This window comes from Neofelis nebulosa, chromosome 11 (assembly GCF_028018385.1).
Source record: "Neofelis nebulosa isolate mNeoNeb1 chromosome 11, mNeoNeb1.pri, whole genome shotgun sequence".
In the NCBI taxonomy this organism is placed as follows: Eukaryota; Metazoa; Chordata; class Mammalia; order Carnivora; family Felidae; genus Neofelis; species Neofelis nebulosa.
The window spans coordinates 58244723-58258632 of NC_080792.1; the positions used below are offsets into that span (position 1 = coordinate 58244723).

The 13910-nt window shown below is 40.7% G+C and overlaps 1 protein-coding gene and 1 non-coding gene across 6 annotated transcripts in view; one reads left to right on the forward strand and one right to left on the reverse strand.

Moving 5' to 3' along the window:
- PTPRM (protein tyrosine phosphatase receptor type M) overlaps nucleotides 1–13910 on the forward strand; it is a 795639-nt gene that overhangs the window by 256240 nt on the left and 525489 nt on the right. The gene's annotated exons all lie outside the window — the stretch shown is intronic.
- Nucleotides 10202–10308, reverse strand: LOC131490699 (U6 spliceosomal RNA). Its single transcript, XR_009251199.1, has one exon. It is a non-coding gene; the product is annotated as a U6 spliceosomal RNA (small nuclear RNA).

Here is a 13910-nt window from a genome sequence, read left to right on the forward strand (position 1 = left end):
TAGGAAGTGGGGCTGTGGTCTTAAATATTGCCAAAGGTTATTTGTATTTTACTTTATAATAAAACCCTTGGGGAGCAACTCTGCCCTCTTTCTCGTGCCGGTCTTATACCAACACAAAAGTGTATTTATTTTCTGAACATACCAATTAACATTCCAGGCACGATTACTGATTGGCGGAAGAAGGCTTCCTGAGTTTTGAATTTTGTCCTGTACAATTTACAAGGAAAAAAGAAATTTACATGTGATTAGTCAAGAAATAAGTTATATTACTTGTTAGAGGGCATGTGCATATATAGTCATCAAGCAAATCCTTCCTTTGAAGGTGTATCTTGAAGCTTTTGGGAAAGACATCTGGGGTCTAGGAGAATCACTTCGTAGGTCTACCTCCAAAAGTCAACAGGGAAGATAATCCGCATTTTTCACTGTTCTGGCAGAGTCTAGGCTGGAAAAGCCATTGGCAATGTGTCCATTCTTTCCAGGCATGATTCAGCTTTCCGTTCAGACTTCAGAGCTTGCTGCAGCAAGAAATTGACAAATGGTCAGAAATATGCCTTCAGTGACGAGCCTCTGTGATGTGTTTTGTTCAAACGATGAATTGGCTTTATGTAGAGTAAAAGCCATTAGAAACATATGGTACAACAGTTGGCTGCAGAATTTGTTTGTTTTGTTGTAATTCCAGAAGCTGCTACTGTTTGGCTTTGACATGCCCTTGAAAATTCAAGATGCTTTGGTCAATGTGTTCGTTGCATTAAACTTCATATAAATTTTATTGGGACTTCTGCTGTGTAAGACAGGCTTCACTTCTTTGTTTTTAATTTCATGTTGATCTGAGGTGAAAGGACAAGATCCAGTTTGTAAAGTACAAGGAAAGTAATTGGAGAAGCTACATGCAGAAATCAGGCTTGTTATTTTATAGTCATATGGCATTAGTTTAAGTTTCTTGAGTGAAAAAGCCGATCATATAGAAGGGATTTCTATCAATGCTGAAGCTCAGGTTGAATTGTAAGTGATCATAATATAACTCAGACTGTGTAATTCAGAAAGACCTAGGGATTATTCTGGAGCCTCTCTTCTGCTTAATGCTTCTTTACAAGAACAGAATAGTTGTATTTTTAACTTTAGGTCAGTCAGATTAGGATACTTGGGCTCAAGTCATTGCTTAATGAGAGGCCTGGTCAGCACTTGATTATTCAGAGAGCAATTTGCAGATTATCTGGCACCAGAGTTGGTTGAAATACTCTGACAGGAATATAATCATGAAAAAAAAGTGACTTAATGCTGTTGATGCCATGAATGGCCTTTGCTGGGTGATTTGAGAATTCTAAGGATGCCAAATTGAACCTTAGATTCAGAAAGTGTGAAAAATGAGCCCCTTGACTTGGGAGTGAGAGATGGGGTTAGAAAAATAAAACTATTTAACTTAAAACACTTTGAAATTCCTATCCTGTGGGCATAGAAGGATATTTGCACTGCATTGTTTTTGTTTTTTTTCTCTCTTTACTACCCTAGGTCAATTTAGACTATTTCTGACGTTACCGGAGTATTTACTGTTTAATCTTTGTAGAACCCGAGGAAGAGTCACCGTAATAAGTATTTGACACATTTAAGTGCCGACACTTTGGGCTTACCTTTATTTTAAGACCCCCTGCTTTTCCCTCAGATGAATGGTGTACTCTCCTAATGTTCAAAATGGAGTTATGATAAACATAAATTGGCTTTTCTTGCTGACTCCTAATTCAGAGAGTGAGTTGCTGTGACAAGCGTGAATGTAGGGTCTAGTTTCTGAGCAGATGAGGGCACCCAGGGCTGAAGAGGATGATGATCTGGTCCTGCTTCCTCAGAAACGTCCAGCAGAAACGTCCCTTTCTTTTTCCCTTTAGAGACACTTTCACATAAAGATGGGGTGAAGCGTGAGGCTACTGATCCTCTGGTTTGCAAGAATAATTTGTAAGTAATAACCCAGGGACACAGGGGTGCTCTTTATAATTATGTAAGAACAATGGGTATAAACCAGGGCTGACCAGGCCAGGCCATGGTTATCCCAGTACTAATTAGCATGCATTGAGCCTTTGTGATCTGCCCAGCATTGTGCTAGGGACCTATGGGTATTATCTCACTGAACCCCAGTGAGAAACCCAATCAGGTAGGTACTATATTTTATCTCTGTGATGGTTAATGTGGTATGCCAACTTGGCTAGACCCGGGTACCCAGTTGTTTGGTTGAACTCAGGCCTAGATGTTGCTCTGAAGGTATTTTTAGATGTGATTCACGTTTAAATCAGAGGACTTCCAATAAGGATTAGCATTTAAATCAGTGGAATTTGAGTAAAGCAGATAACCTTTCATAAGATGGGTGGGTGTTACCAAATCAATTGAAGGTTTTAAAAGACTAAGTTTTAGGGCCCTGTGTGGCTTAGTCTATTGAGTTTATGACTTCTGCTCAGGTCATGATCTCTGGGTTCCTGAGGTTGAGCCTAGCTTCGGGCTGTCTGCTGTCAGTACAGAGCCTGCTTCGGATCCTCTCTCTCCCTCTCTCTCTGCCTCTCCCCCGCTCATACTCAGGCGCTCGTGCTTGCTCGCTCACTCTCTCTCTCAAAAATAAACATTAAAAATAAATAGTAATAAAAGACTGAGTTTCTTGAAGAAGGAATTTATTACTTCAAGACTGTAACCTAGAAACCTTGCCTGAGTTTCCAGCCTGCTGCCATGTGGAATTTGGACTTGCTGTCCTTAGCAATTGCCTGAGACAAATCTCTGTCTCTCTGACATACTCTATCATATAACCGATATGTAGTATTGGTTTCGTTTCTCTAGAGAACCCTGACTCCTGCACTCCTGATTTACAGGTGAAACAAAGGCACAGGGAGGTTAATTAACTTATCGAGAAGTAAGTCGCACAGCTCGTAAATGGAAAAGATGAGATTTTGAATCTAGGTTTTTGGATTCCAGGGCTCAAGCTCTTTACCATTAAGCCCTGTTGCCTCTTATCAATCCAAGCTTTGGTGATAGTTTTGTATTGGTATGACCCTTGGGCACTGGTACTTCTGGTCTAGACTATGCCTTCTTCAGTTGCTGTCCTGCAAAGTTTGGTCTGGGCTTATGAAAGAATATCCCTGTGCATTTTTTGAATTTATGATAAGTGTTTGAGCAGAAGACTTCCTCCACACCTATCCATAGATTGTCTCTGTCATCATTAATTTGTGCTAATTCAGATATAGGCTGGCATTTTTTAAGCCTGTGAGAATGAGGAACTCTCTGAAATTAATACCGTGCTAGGCATAAAAAATACTGAAACTTTTATTTTTATGTTACATTGAGAGGTACATTTTCATATGGAATTTACAATCAACATTCATAGTTTGAGTCACAGGAATATGCGTGGCTCAAAACAACAATCGTTATTATCTTTCAGAGGTTCTGTGTGTCAGGAATTCAGGCAGGGCACAGTAGGAATGGCTGATCTCTGCTCCGCAATGTCTGGGGTTTCAGTGGGAGGTCTCAAAGGCCAGGGCCTGGAATCAGCTGTAGGTTTGCTCACTCACGTGTCTAGCAGTCGATGGTGGTCAGCTGGGGACCTTGCTGTGCCTGCTGGCTAGGGCACCCACGTATGGCCTCCTCACATGACCTGGGATTCCTCACCACATGGTGACCGGGTTGGACAGGCGAGCATCTTTTGGGGGGAAAGGTGGGGACTGCACTGCGCTTTATCACGTCACACAGAATCACTTCCACCACAGCTGCAAAGGCCTTCCAAGTTGAAATGGAGGGAACATAGACCCCACCTTTCAGCAGAGGCGTGTCAACATCACCTTTTAGGAAGAGTGCATGAAACAGGATATATACTGGTGTAGCCGTCGTTGGAAAATGCAGTCTGCCCAGCATCCTCTGACCATAACCATCCCTATCACGTCCCTCCCACATGCAAAATACACTCACCTCCTCTGCCAGGAACTAAAATCTCATTTCATAAAAGCATACGCTCCAAGTCCAAGATCTCACCCTCTAAATCAGGCTCAGGTGCAGAGGAACCGCCTCTGGTGAGGTTTCGTATAGCTCCTCAAATCCAGATCTCTTCAGACTGAAGATCTGTGAACTAAGAAGACAAGTTATCTGCACCCCCTCCCACCCTCAACACGCAACAGTGGGCAGCCATGGGGGAACTGCCATAGAGGTCCTTCTGTTGAAAAAGCGCTGGAAGGAAAAACACACACGAGTTGCCAATTCACAGAAATTCAGAAACAGCCTGGCGTGCCATGCAGCTCCTTGATTAGGACTCAGTCCTCCCATCTAGAAATGATTCTCCATGACTTTTGGCTTCTGTCTCAGTCATTCTTCCTCTTCATTAAGAAGTGGCCAACTTTTTGGAGTATGTTTCCCAACCTGATATCTGCTTGGAGTAGATGGAGTATTCAGTGGTCTCTTTTTCATTAGAACTGTCTCTATTTTAATCTGAACTGTCAGCGTTTCTATCAGTCCTATTTTCTTAAAAAACCTGGTGGGTTTCCCCTGAATTTAATTAAGGTTCACTTATTTGGAGGAAAAAACACACCCGTCACTTTGAGATAAGCCCTCGAGCTTCTGATGAGGAATGTCACCCTCTGGACATTTAGAGACGGATGGCACTCTGAAATGGACAGGATCCGTGAGGCATGCCATTAAGAGCCTTAGCCTCTTGTAGAATGGCACAGTTCTCTGTGGCCCTGGATTGCTCTCTCTGAGCTTCTATTTAAGGACAGGTGCACCCTTGGCTTCATTACTGAAAGTTGTTTGCTGGGTGGAATTCATTATCGTCCATCCTAGAAGAGCATTATCCTAGAAAAGTGTGAGTTTCGGAAATTGCTCTTTCTTGAAACCGCAATTAGAATGTGACCAACCATGTTCAGAATTGTTGTAGGACCTTGCACTGTATACATCTCAGATGAATGTGCAGTACTTCTGTGAACTTTATGAAACCATGACAAATGTCCAGACCTGGATGCTTTCACCTACGTTAGGTGGTGTATTCCATCACTTTTTTATGAAATGATGGACTTTGACTTGTATTCTCACTCATGTGTAAAGCATCTCATCTTCTCGTGACCACATGGGTCCTGTGGGATTTTCTTATCAACGCTTTTCTTTTGTGAAAAATTTTCAGTACCCTATAACCTAAATATCTATGGGATAAATGAAATAGCCTGATTAGCAATATCTTTCTATTGCTCTTGATTTCTCTTTTTTTACAGTTGTAAGCAAAACTCTCTTTTACTGGAAATTTGGCTGGACCTTTTTATATCTGCCCCTCGTCTTTCAATAGTGGAAATTTAGAAACAAAAGTTTCTTTTCCTTCTTTCTAGAATCCCTGTGGTGTTCCCAGTGTCTGTAGACACGGCCTACTGTTGCAGACTGGGCTCCTCGGGATCCATATTAGCGTGCCGGATATCCCTTAAGTGGTGCTGTTGGGATCAGAGTCTGGGGAAGGGAAAGGAAAAAGCAGCTTTACTTCTCTCCCTGCCCAGTCCTGCAATGCATTCTCAGCAGAGGTCTCTGCGGACCCCGTCTGAAGCTCTGAAGCTCAGCCAAACCCATCTTTAACCCCTGAAGCTCTCATGGCCTTTCAGAGTGGTCCTGAGTTGGGGGCAAGGAGGCTGAATCTTTATACCCTAGTGTTGACCAGTCATTGGATGTGGGTCACCTTGGACAAGGTAACTCTTCTCCATCCAAGGCAGTATTAGAGGCCAACAGCTAATGGCCAGCAGTGTTCAGTATTCAGTCCTAGGGGTGAGGAGGGATCTGGGCAGCCTATCCGTGCCTACTATACACACTTGAAACAGAATGAGGTGGGGGAAGGCCAGATGAATTACTTGTATTTGGTAGTCGTAGATCTCTCATGAGATAGAACACATGATCTGTTCAATGTTGATTTGTTTGGTTTTATTACTAAATCAAGAATTATTCTTACATCATTGTGCAGCAAAGAAAACAATGACTTACTTTCCACAGGAGTTATGGGTAACGGGAAACACCTTTGATGGTCTCCCATCATTCCTACAACTAGTAAAAACTGTTTTCTCTAGGATGTTAGGGTATCATTATAGCAACAAACAGTCTATGCTGTGCCCTCTTCCTTATCTGGGACCACGGGAGCCCCCCCCGCCACCCCACGCGTCTACATACATAGCAATATAACTGTTGTGTAACATGATTATAATGCTTAGTTACAACGTTGCTATTACTGGTTTCTGTGTCCTTGTCCCACAGTGAATTGGAAGGCTTGGGCCATGTTTTATTAACCTTGTCTCATCTGCCTAGCCAGGTGCCCAGCACTCGAAGGCGCTCACAATTGCTTCCTGAGTCCTGCATGCATAAGGCATTGTCTCACTTTCCATCTTGCCTTTGACACTCCACTCAGCCATTCTGAGTAGTGCTGTCTGCTCCTAATTCTAATCCCTAATCTTACGGGGTTTCTGGGCCTGTAGCTGATGTTGGTTCCTCTTCTGAACACTTGCCTTTTCCCTTATTTCAACTCTATTTCCGCTGCTCTCTAACATATCTGGAATTAATCTGCCTTCTCTATGCAATCTCTCTACCAATTTCAGAGTCTCACTTTATTTTCATGGACAGAACACCAAGCAGGTCGATGAGTCTCAGAAGGATTTAATTTGTAGCTATTTATCTCGTTGTTGCTTCTTGACTGGCAGAGTGGTATTTAGTGTTGGATGTAGAATGGTGTTCCAGTCTCCTTGCTTGATTGTACTTTCCCAATCTCAAATCTAGCTTAATCCTAAAGGGGAATTTATTGGCTTATATAGTTGAGAGTGGGGGAGGTAGAGAATGGCCTCAGACACAGTTGGATTCAGGAGCTCAGACAATGCCAGCCAGGCTCTCTCTCCTTTTCTGTAGCTCAGTTCAACTCCCCCGATGCTGTGGCTTTATTCTCTGGCAGAGTTTCTCTCTTTGGTATGAGAGACGACTAATGATGACCTCAAGCTTATCTCTCTAAAACTCAAGATTGAAAAACGAAAGGGGCCACCTTTCTTCCTCTCAGTGTTCATATTACACATTTCATGGAGAGGATCACATACCCAAATCCAAACAATGCCCTCAGTGTTACTAGGCAATGGAGAATTCTTATTTGCCAACCTGAGGCATCTGGTCATCTTGATGGACAGACTGACACAGACTATGTGCATTTGGAGAGTCTTCTCCAAGGAGGGCATGATGGGCAAACACACGTGTCATCTGTCACCAAAGAGGGAGAGTGGCTACTCACATATAGAGAGTTCTTTCAAGCAAGAAATGGACGAAGTGAAAATAGGCAAGCGTTTCATATCACAAGTCCCTCACGTTGATGACTTAATGAGTCAGGATTTCAAATACATTACTTTTCAAAAATTGTAGCCATGGGTTTCCCTCGTTTGTATTTTTACATTTACCTCTTTTTACAGGAGTTTGTCTACTCCTTGCACCCCCTCCCCACTTGGCACCGTGCCCCGCCTATAGGAGGTACCACATAGTCATCTGCTGGATACACTGGACTGGGGATCAAGTTTTAATTTGCATCCGTACTTAAATAAGTAGACTCTTTCAGAGTCAGACTGGCCTGGCAGCTCTGAGAGATTGTATGTTTCTGTGGTCAGATGAACCATTGAGAAAAATGCTTGATGTAGTTTCATCATGCGGGTTGTCATGATGCTGATAACCTTTTCTTCTTCAGTAACAGGCAAACCTCCCTATTTCGCATGGAAAAAAGATGCAGTTTACTGTTATTGAATGCCTTTGTTTTCACTAAGTTCTGAATTACAAGGAGTTGCTTAAAAACAAAAAATAAAGAGGATAAGCCCACTGCTTCTGAAATGAATATTTTCGTTTTCGTTTAAAACGGTGATAATTTATTATATGAAGTAGCACATTAACTTCTGGAAGTTATATCGTTTTCATTGTAAATGTGGCAAATTTCCTTACGCATAAACTCTCAAGTATATTTCAGCCTCAGTTCTGGTTTAGGAATTTGAAAGTTCTCAGTTCTTTTCCTCTCCAGTGTCACAGGGGAGCATATGGCTGATTTGGCTGGTTCTTAGGTGGCATCTGCCTCATTAATATGTATATATACATTCTTTGTAGAATATATTGCACCCAGAATGATTCTGACTTTCCCTCTTACTGGGAAATAGATTTTCCTCCAGTGGCCGACTGTGATCTTTTGCTCATTTCACTTTGGGTGAAATCCACATGTCTATGATTGTAGGCAGAAAGTCTCGTTGATTTCAGTGGGGATCCAAAGTGTTTCAGGTTATCAAAAAAGTGCTCCTCTCAGAAAAAGTCTGATGTGTGTTTTAATGACGTTCTCCCTGTGCCTCCTTCATGCACCCCATGCTCATTCCTGCCCTTGCCGTCTTTATTAAGCAAAGAGAAGGAATCCTAGATTTGTCTGTTTTAGAGCTGTAGACATGAAAAGCGCAGTTGAAATATTCAGATCTGGTAAATCTCTAAAAATGTAAAAATCTAGCTCCAATTCTTGAGTAGGAAATAAGGGAAGATGCTGACTGATGCATTCCTCTGGGCCGCCTGTCACCAACTACAAGGTGGGTTTTGAGCTTTTAGTCTGTATCTCAGTTTAAATGAAATGAATGGAATTGGGCTGTTAATATGTTCCTTGGTGGCTATGAAATGTAGACTTTTTGAAAACACCTTAAAATAGTGAAGTACAGGTGGAAACTGTGGGGAAATAACTTAAAAGAACAGAGTGGCCAGGCTGCAGAAATCGCAATGCAATGTGACTTTACTCAGCAAACGTTGGGAGCCAAATATGGAAGTAAAAGGGAGCCATCAGAAGTAGCCAACTTAAGAGAGAAACTTCCAGTAAAAACCAAGGAACTGCCTTTACAAATGCATCGTCTGAAAGATGCTCCTTATGTTAATATTTATTTTAATAATAATAATTGTAAGTTTGCTGATGTCTCTTCAGTTTTTACTACATATGATGGAATGTACTTTCTTAAATATTTCCAAGTGCTTTCTTTATATCCTCACAGCTACCTGTGTTCCAGGGAGTAAAATCATCCCTATTTGGCAAATGGTGAAATGGATATACACTTTCAGTAACTTCTCCAGGGCCTCAGGTTTGATCCCAGGCAATCTGCAGATGTGAATAGTTCACATACCCTTGCATCATCTGGAATAAGGTCTTGCATTATATATGCCTGTTTACAACAGTTTGTCGCAAGGTGTATTTTAAAAGATATGCAGTTTGGGAGAAAATGAAGTGAGAACTTAAGATTCTGGGCTTTGTTCTTGAGCTTTAAGTGACAGTGTAGGAATTCTATTTCCAGCAGTGGCAGTCAGCTTGTTTGGCCCGTTCTTCATCTAGAACAGCTGGACACTCTGGAAGGGATGAAGGATATTCATTTGAAAACGTTGAGATTTGTAAAAAAAAAAAAAAAAAAAAAAATTTTAACATTTATTCATTTTTGAAAGGCAGAGAGAGACAGAGCGCCAGTGGGGGAGGGGCATAGAGAGAGGGAGACACAGAAACAGAAACAGAAGCAGGCTCCAGGCTCTGAGCTGTCAGTACAGGGCCCGACACGGCGCTTGAACTCACAGAGCGTGAGATCATGACCTGAGCCAAAGTTGGCCGTTTAACCGACTGAGCCACCCAGACACCACGAAAGTGTTGAGATTTGTAAGACAGCAAGGATTTGTGGGGCTGACATCCCAGGGAAGGTGCCCCCAAAAGGTGAGCCTAGTATTTGGTGCCACTTTCCTCATTCAAGCATTTGTGGAATTAAAAATGTCATCTGGAGGCTGAGGAGTAGATTGGAGCCTGTGGAAAACTAAGAAGCTTTGGAATTCAGGTCCTGCCTGATAAATAGCCCGGCTTTGAGTTGGGGTCCCAACAGGTTTCGCTGAGAGAATAGGGATGAACCTGAAGAAAGCTAGTTTTCAGGGTGACTGCAGTCTTGGAATGATATAATCTGTTCCTAACCCATACATCTGCCAGAAGCAAAAGTAAATGCTCTCTGGAGAAAGGGACCATCCACTGGACTCTCAAATTTTCTCTGTAATCTGTCGTTTACAGTGCTATTCAATTAAAAATAACCAGGTACCCCAAAACGTAGGATTCAACTAGAAATCAATAAGGCAGGAATCATAGGGGTAGAAACCATTGGGTAACCTAGATATTAGGGTTATTTAACTTAAATATGGCATTAATCAAAGGACTTTAAAATAATACTGATTAAATTATTTGCGTGTCATCCTTGCGCAGGGGCCATGCTAATCTTCTCTGTATCGTTCCAATTTTAGTATATGTGCTGCCGAAGCGAGCACAATACTGATTAAATTATTGAGGGACTTGAATGGCAATATGGAAAAATGTCAGAGAACTGATTCTATAAAAAGCCCATCACATGGGGATTCTACCCTGAAAATTTATGAATAATTTTCTAATAAATTTTATAAATTTATAAATAATTGTATAAATTTTATAGATAAAATTTAATCTTATAAATTTATAAATAATTTTATAAATTTTATAAATAAAATTTAATTTTATAAATAAATGTATAAAATTCATAATAAAAACCCAGTGGGCTGATTTAACAGAAGATCGTTCATAGCCGAAAGAACCAATGACCCCAAATTTGGACAGAGAAAATATTTAGCCTGGAGTTCAGAGAAGAAAAAGAGGAAGGAAACATAAGACGTGGCAAATAGAAGGTCTAGTATGCATCATTGGATCCCAGAAAGGACGGACACAAACGGGCAAAAATAATATTTAAGTAGGTAACAACAGAAGTTTTTCAAGACTGACAAACAACATCAATTGTAATTGATTGGATTTGTAATCCACAAATGTAGAATTACAAACCTAGCATGAGAAATGCTAAGAAAATTGAAGCACATGTTAGTCAAACTGCTAAAAACCAAAGACAAGAAAAGGTCTTTAAAGCAGCCAGAGAAGAAAGATGCGTCCCCTTCAAAAGAGCAGTAGTAGAACTGACAGCTGCCTCCCAACAGAAATGAGAAGAGCTAAAAATCCGTGAAATGGCACCTGTAAGGTACTGAGAGAAAATGTCTACAAACATAAAATTCTCCTTCTAAGGAAGGTGAAACCAAGTTATTTTTATACAAAGCATAGAATAGAAGGCTGAGGAAATTAGTTACCAGCACAATGGCACTAAAGGTATGCTAAGGGGGAGGAGGGTTCTTTAGGCAAAAGAAAAATGATCCTAGGTGAAGCAGGAAGGTGCACAAAGCAATGAGGCATCATGGCAAGGGTAAATGTGAACTTAAATCTGAATAAAAACGGATGTGAAAAACAAAAATAATTGTACCTTTCTGGGTCTCACCTAGACATTTAAAATGCATGGCGGCTACAGCATAGAAGTGGAAAAATACAGTGGAATTAGAAGTATTTTAAACTCCTGGCATTTTTGGGAAGTGGTGTCAGTACAAATTGATGTTGAGCCTCAGTAGTTCAGGGCGCCATATTGTAATCTCTGGGGTAATCATGAAAAGCATAGAGAAAAAAAATATGTAAATAAAAGCTACCAGACTGGACACTCCAATAATAAAAACCCTAAATCCAGAAGGGGGAAATGAAAGGGAGAAAAAGGAACAAAGAACACATAGCTCAATGAAAGTTCAAGCCCCAAAACAGTTCAATATGCACAAAGTAGTTCTCTGCCAAGGCAAAGTTTGTCAGCTTGGATAAAAAGGACAGGGGTAAGAAGAAGCCTATTTGCCACTTACAAATGCCATGTGTTACATAAAAAGGTAAAGAAAGGGCGAAAATAAATGTGCATCCTCTAAACCAAAGAAAAGCTGACGTACTAACCTGAAATCAGAAAACAAGTTGACTTAAGGCAAGAGGCATTAGTAGCAGTAGGAAATTCCACGGTGATGAAAGATTGAACGTAACCAGAAAATAGAACCCTTTTAAATGTTATCTACCTAGTAGCTCAACTTCAAAATTTATGAAAGCGTATTACCTAATCTTCTGGCAGCTTGACTGTAAAGAATAGGATTTGTCCAAGGCAGAGCAGATAGCTGGCTGGGCATGGGAAATACTGACACTGACTCCATCTTTATGAAGCTTTAAGTCTGTGTCATTGGACTTGGACACCTAGGTCTAGTTGTCTGTCACCTCAGGTGTGTCGCTGAGGAAGTGGGACATAGGGCTTGAGGTAAGGTGAGGGAGACTTGGCCTGCTTCTCCCAGGGGTTGAACTTGGTGCTCCAAGGGCCACACCCAGGAGTGCCAGGTAACGTCCAGAACTGGTAGTATGACTGTTTGCTTTTGTGCGTTAGTGGAGATCTTACTAGGCGTACATTGGCTCCAGAAGTAGCTGGATAAAATGAAAGAATCCAGGAAGAGTGAGAAGCCCACCTTCCCTATTATTTGGTATAACACAGTGCATCAGAAATGTGAATGTAAAGAAAATCACAGTAGGTTTTTGAATCTCTTCTTCATTTTGTTTCCCATATTCCTGTTAATCATTGCCTAAAGAAAGCATCCTCATTGACTAGAAATGATGAAGGCATGTGTGTGCCTTTGGAAGGGAAATATAGAAATTGAAAAAAAAAAGTATTCTTGAAAGAGCTTAAAATAATATTCTTTACCAAGCTGATTCTCATTAGAACTGCTGTTGTCCACCAAGATAAACAGCTTCAATCAGGGAGCAGTTTTTTCTAATCAGGTTTACAGCTTTGAACTTCAATGAAAACTGATTTTCTAAATTGTCAGTCAGTGGGATTACGTTTTCAGTCTGGTTGTCTCTTCGTTCAAAGAAGCCTGGCTAATGAGAGCAGGTGTTGGAGAGAAAATGAGCCATAAAATTATCTTTCTCTATCTGTTGGACCTAGACTGCTGAATTGGCTATTTGTTGAGATGCATTTCAGGATTTCCCCCTGAAGTTCTACAGAACAGAAATTTGAAGCAATATTAGTTTTTATATACCATAAGAGAATGAAAGAAAATAATTCCTTTAGCTAAAGGAGGTGATAGATGTAGTTGCTTTTTAAAGAAATCGTCTACCATTTTCCAGTAAATGTCATTCTTTTTTTTACCGTGTGACCTCTGGTTTTCTTATTGCTGAAATATAGGAGAAATAAGAGCATATTAGGGAAAGAATTCTATGAACTTCCAGTTCTGGTCTCGTACCTCTTTTTATCCAATCTCGGCTAAAGCAGAAATAATGAGGACCCGGTATGTTACTCCTTTACATTTCTGCAAAGGTCCCTCTTAACTTTTGTAGGAATCAAGTGAATTTTCTATGTAAAATTTCGACAGGTCTTGTCCAAAAAATGTAGTGTGGAAAATGTAATGGAGCCTAATTTCATTTTACTTGAAACTCCTTTACGGAAGGAAAATTTGTGGTATGAGACACTGGCCACTACTTGAAAATTCAGGTACCACACCGGAACTGTTCTTTTGCTTGCCTCCCAAACTTAAAATACTACTTAAAGATGAATCTAATATCTAGGAGTACACATACGAGTTTCTTAGCGTTTGGTCATGTCTGAGGCATGGAGTTAAAGGTTTAAGAGAGTGAAAGACTTTTTAGTTTTACTTTTTACACTTTAGAAGTGTTAGAATTTTGTACCCTGATGTGTTATTTTTAAGAAGGGGTTTTTGGGGCTCTTGGGTGGCTCAGTTGGTTAAGCAACTGACTCTTTTTTTTTAAATTTAATTTAAATCCCAAGTTAGTTAGCTTATAGTCCAACAATGATTTCAGGGGTAAATTCTTTAATGCCCCTTACCCAGTTAGCCCACCCCCACTCCCACAACCCCTCTAGTAACTCTCTGTTCTCCATATTTAAGAGTCTCTTATGTTTTGTCCCCTTCCCTGTTTTTATATTATTTTTGCTTCCCTTCCCTTGTGTTCGTCTGTTCTGTAAGCATCTGACTCTTGGTTTCAGCTCAGGTCA